Consider the following 6,000-nt stretch of genomic DNA (forward strand, 5'->3'; position numbering starts at 1 on the left):
CTTATGCAGTTTTTGACACTTTTAGTCCCTGTGATCAAATAAGCGCATTTTCGCATACCGAACCCCTCAAAACTTATTTCTAAGATATGTTAAGGGTATTTAGGGTATGTTTAGCTTATGATCATGTTCCAGAGTGTACGTCGTCACACGAATCGGCAAGCTTTTCCAGTTTGACGCAAATAGTCCTTGTGATCGAATAAATTTGTTTTTGACAAACCAAACCCTTCAAAACTTATTTCTAAGTTATGTAAAGGTTATTTAAGGTATGTTAAGCTTGTTTCACTATTCCGGAGTGTTTGTCGCGTTAAAATGATCACGTTTACGTAGCAGTTTGCGTATAACTTTCTAGAAAGCGTTTTAGAGCTTGAAATCGAACTACAATCAAAACGTGAAATTGTCAAACATAAATAAACAAATATTGCAACCAAAAAACATTGTTTCATTGATAATTGATATTGTTCCCCATCGTACAGTGTTTACAGAGCACAAATGTCACAGTCTCCCCTACTTTAGGAAATTTCGTCCCGAAATTTTAACTAGAGGAAACTTGTGTAAACAAATGTGGGTATTTCGCCTTCATTTGGTCCTGACGTTCCCAATTAAACTCTGGGCCATGCTTGGACTCCCAGCGAACTTTGACAATTGGTATTCGTTTGTTCTTTAGTCTCTTGACTCACGGTCCATTATCTCCACCGGTTTCTTGACAAAGTGCATTGTGTCATCAACTTGAATTTCGTCGAGGGGAATATGGAGATCAATATCAGCTAAACACTTTCGTAAATTGGACATGTGGAATTTTGGGTGAATATTCCCAAGTTCAGGAGGTAGCTCAAGTCGATAGGCAACCTTTCTGATTCTTTCAACAATCTTAAATGGTCCAACGTATCGTGGTGCAAGTTTTCCTTTCTTTCCAAATCTCACCACTCCCTTCCAAGGGGATACCTTGAGTAGGACATGGTCTCTGACTTAAAATTCCAAGGGCTTGCGTCGCATATCCACATAACTCTTTTGACAGCTTCTAGCTGTCAGAAGCTTATCGCAAATTTTCTTGACTTTGTCTGTTGTTTCCAGAATGAGTTCAGGTCTAGTAAGCTGAGCTTCACCAATCTCATTCCAATGGATAGGTGAACGACATTTTCGACCGTATAAAGCTTCGAACGGTGCCATATTGATGCTAGCGTGATTATCACACAAGCTCTTAGCATATCCTCCAATGTTTATATCGTCCTCTCGGATTGCCCATCCGTTTGAGGATGATAAGCAGTGCTCAGATTTATTAGGTTCCCATAGCAGGCTACATGGCCGTCCAAAAGTTAGACGAGAACCGAGCATCACGGTCAGATATGATATCCAAAGGAACACCATGTTGAGATACAATCTCCTCAACATAGATCTTGGTGAGTTTATCAGCAGATAGATCCTCGCAAATCGACATAAAGTGTGCTGACTTAGTAAGACGATCAATGACTACCCAAATGGCATCATGACCTCTAGATGTGCGCGGTAACTTAGTGATGAGATCCATCGCAATGTTCTCCCACTTCCATACCGGTATTTCTGGTTGCACAAGCAAACCAGATGGACGTTGATGTTCAGCCTTGACTTTGAGACATGTTAGGCATTTAGACACATATAAGGCAACATCCTTCTTCATACCAGGCCACCAATACTGAGTACGAAGATTCTTATACATTTTGTCAGCACCAGGATGGATAGAATAACGAGACTTATGGGATTCGTCCACCACTAAAGTGCGAAGATTGTCTTGTTTCGGAATCCACAGTCGGTTCGTGAAATAAATTAACCCATTGTCTTTCGTTTCGAGTTTAAGCTCTAGTTGACGCGGTAATTCCTTACCCATCAAGTCGTGTGTAACACAAGTATGTTGAGCTTGAGAGACACGTGATTGGATATCAGATAGAATTCGAACACAATGAAGCTTGACTCGTTCCTTTCGATTTAGCGCATCGGCTACGACATTCGCCTTACCAGGATGGTAGCGAATCTCGCAGTCGTAATCGTTCAAGAGCTAAACCTAGCGCCTTTGTCTCATGTTTAGCTCCTTTTGAGTGAAAATGTGTTGGAGACTTTTGTGGTCTGTGAAAACCACACATTTCGTGCCATAAAGATAGTATCTCCAGATTTTGAGAGCAAAAACCACAGCGCCTAACTCAAGATCATGAGTTGTATACTTCTTCTCGTGTATTTTCAATTGTCTTGACGCATAGGCTATAACTTTACCTCGTTTCATGAGAACACAACCAAGGCCTAAATTTGATGCGTCACAATAGACAACAAAATCATCATTGCCATCAGGTAAAGATAAGACTCACAGAGTTTTCGCTTCAGTGTTTGGAAAGCTTCCTCTTGTTTAGGTCCCCACTTAAAAGGCTTATTCTTCTGAGTCAAGTAGTGAGAGGAACCGCGATCTTTAAGAAGTTCGCAATGAATCATCGATAGTATCCAGCAAGACCAAGAAAAGAGCGAACTTATGTAGGAGTAGTAGGTGTGTTCCAATCCTTAATAGCTGCAATTTTGGAAGGATCCACATGAATACCATGCTCGTTGACGATATGGCCCAAAAACTGAACTTCCTTAAGCCATAATTCACACTTGGAGAATTTGGCAAAGAGTTGTTCCTTCTTCAGGAGTTCCATTGTCAGACGAAGGTGTTGTTCGTGATCAGCTCGAGACTTTGAATAAATGAGAATATCGTAAATGAATACAATGATGAACTTGTCTAAATAAGGTTTACAAACCCTGTTCATTAAGTCCATGAAAACAGCTGGAGCATTCTTCAAACCAAAAGGCATGACAGTGAACTCGTAGCGACCATATCTCGTGCGAAAAGCAGTTTTGGGAATATCTTCTTTGAGTACATGAAGCTGATGATACCCAAAATGCAAATCAATTTTGGAAAAACATGTAGCACCTTGCAGCTGATCAAAGAGATCATCAATTCGTGGCAGGGGATATCGATTCTTGATGGTGAGCTTATTGAGCTCACGATAATTGATACACATACGAAAAGATACATCTTTCTTTTTCATAAATAGGACTGGAGCGCCCCAAGGTGAATAACTCAGACGGATGAATCCTTTGTCAGATAACTCTTGAAGCTGTTTTGATAATTCTTGCATCTCGACGGTGCAAGACGATAAGGTGCTTTAGCAATCAGGTTGGCATTAGGTACAAGATCAATATGAAATTAGACTTGATGAACTGGAGGTAAACCAGGCACTTCATCAGGAAACACCTCTGGATAATCTCGAACAATTGGAATATCTTGAATACTTTTGCTCTTGCCTTTCTCCTCTACGACATGTGCCAGAAAGGCCACATATCCTTTTCGTAGGTATTTTTGGGCTTTAGTACACGACATGAGTTTCAAACCATTCGAGGGTTTCTCACCACAAATTTCTAAGATTTTCCCAGACGAAAGAGGAATACGAACGATTTTGTTGAAACAAACCACCTCAGCATGATACTTGGTTAACCAATCCATTCCTACGATAATATCGAAGCTTCCAAGTTGCATTGGCGTGTGGTCAATAGGAAAAAGATGGTTATCGAGGTTCAATTGACAATTGTGAATGACAGATTGAGTATAAGAGGTTCACCAGTAGGAATCTCGATAGATAAAGGCTTTCCTAGTTTAGTTCTAGGCATCGCAACTAAAGGCTCGAAAGCTAACGATACAAAACTTCTATCGGCACCAGAATAAAAAAGAACATATGCATGTTGATGGTTAACAAGGAACATAATGTTAACGACTTCGTTATGAGCACAGGCCTCGTTAGCGTTTATGTTGTATGCTCGTCTACGAGCGGGATTAGCATTGGCGTTCACGTTCGTAAGCTTCGGGAAGTTGTTCCTAAAGTGACCCATTTCTCCGCAGTTAAAACATGAACCAGGTGGGAATGGAGGTCTAGCGGCGTTTCCCTGTGCTTGTGCTGGGTTCTGAGCAGCTTGATGCGGAACAAATCGACAAATGTTGGCCGTGTAGCCAAGTCTCCCACATGATATACACTGTTTACATGCTTGCTGAGCCAAATGGTGACCATTGCACCGATTACAGTAAGGTGCAATACCAGCATAAGGCTTCCTCGCAGGAGGTTGCGCTGGTTGGTTCTGAGTGTTTGGGTTAGGTGGTGCAGTAACAACAAAGTTTTGGGAAGCCTTTCGCTTCCTTGACTTCCTCGATGACTCACCTTTCTTCTTACCTTTACCCTTGTCTTGAGTGGTGTCTGATGTGTGTAAAATGTAACACATAAAATACATCAATTGAGGCATAAAACTAACCCTTTTTTAGTACTAATGTTGGAAAAAGTGTGCTTTTGTCTTCCTTTTGTATTTTCAGGACTAAATGAACGTAAATGTACAAAAGGAACAAATATGCAGCAAAATCTAACATAAAATACAAGAAAAGGAACAAACGTGGCATGCCCGACCCCTCGACAGCATCTTCCCAAGCAAAAACAAGAAAACAGAAGGTTGACCACAGCCCCGTGCCCAGTGGACACGGGGGCGTGGCCAGGTGTCTGTAGAAAGGATAAAGCTATAGAAGCTACTATTCTCGACACGGGGGCGTGCCCAACTCAACACGGGCCGTGGTCAACGCTAAGATTCGCATAATCCAAGCAAATCTTGATAGTACAGATACGCTTCTGCACACGGGGCCGTGCCCAGCAGACACGGGGGCCTGTGGAGCTAACGCAGACAAATTGCAATTAATGAAGAAAGAGAATAAGGATGGACACGGGGCGGTGCCCAATGGACATGGGGCCGTGTCCGGGCTTCTGTGCAAGCTATAAATAGAGGTGCTTGGTTCACTACAAAGGCATCCCTTGGCAAACCACCTCTCTCCCACTTCACCCACACTCCACCACCACTACAAACCACATCCACCACCATCATCCATTATCCATCTTATAGTGTGTGTAGTAGTCTCGGGATCCAAGATTGATAGTAAGAGTTCTTGACAATCAAAGGCCATGTTTGCCTAAGTCTCTTACATCACTTGGTGAAGACAAACATTTAGTGTAATACTTTTGATTCTTAATCTTTTCGCACTTTTTATTTGGTTTTGTATTAATGACTTTAATAACTAGTTTCTTATGTTGAAGGTGAAACTTTCTTATCATTTGTCCGTGGTGTCTTGGCGTTATTTTACTGTATATATAAAAGAAAAGATTTACACCATTCATATCTCTACGGTCTATATAGAGATATGTTGGCTACCTGATCGGGGGTTAAGGGAATGGTTTGGTAAGGTTCTTGCCTTGTTCAGTGTATAGAAGATCCTGCAAGGACCTGGGTCAAGCTTACTAGGACCTCCTTTAATACCCACAGGTATTGTGACAACCCTCACAATTCCAGGTATCCGTACATTAATTAATGATTAATTTATGCTTAATGACTGTGCTTGATTACAACTATGATTAAACTGCTTTCTGTTTTCTGAAACATGCATACCCATGCATCACATTTTATACTGTCACTCTATTATTTACACACAAACATTAGTGACAAACTTGATGCACAAAAGCACAGTTAGCACAGTGAGCGGATAATCAAAAAGCCATGCTGACAATGCCAGCACATAGACAAGCAATGTCACTAAGGCCAGTATGAGCCAGAGATAGAGTACTACACTAGTAGGGAGTGTAGGGAGGTGAGGACCATAAAACTGCATCACTAGGTGATAATTATAGTGCCTGGAAGTGCCTAAAACATACTTAAAGTGCAGAATTCTACACTAAATGACCAAAATTCAGCATTTAACAATGCTAGTAAAGTGCAAAACCTTGGCAAAATAGTCCTAGATATTTTCCAAAGTTTTGGGAATTAAATGTGTCACTAAAAGTAATATAAAAGACGCTTTAAAGACTTATTTAGCACCTTAACGGACAACACCCAACCGAACAACCGGACTTTACCCGAAACATAAAAAATATTGCCAAACACGTTGTTTTTACTTTTCTGAGCTAGTTAGGGTCC

Source organism: Helianthus annuus, chromosome 7 (assembly GCF_002127325.2).
Source record: "Helianthus annuus cultivar XRQ/B chromosome 7, HanXRQr2.0-SUNRISE, whole genome shotgun sequence".
Classification (NCBI taxonomy): Eukaryota; Viridiplantae; Streptophyta; class Magnoliopsida; order Asterales; family Asteraceae; genus Helianthus; species Helianthus annuus.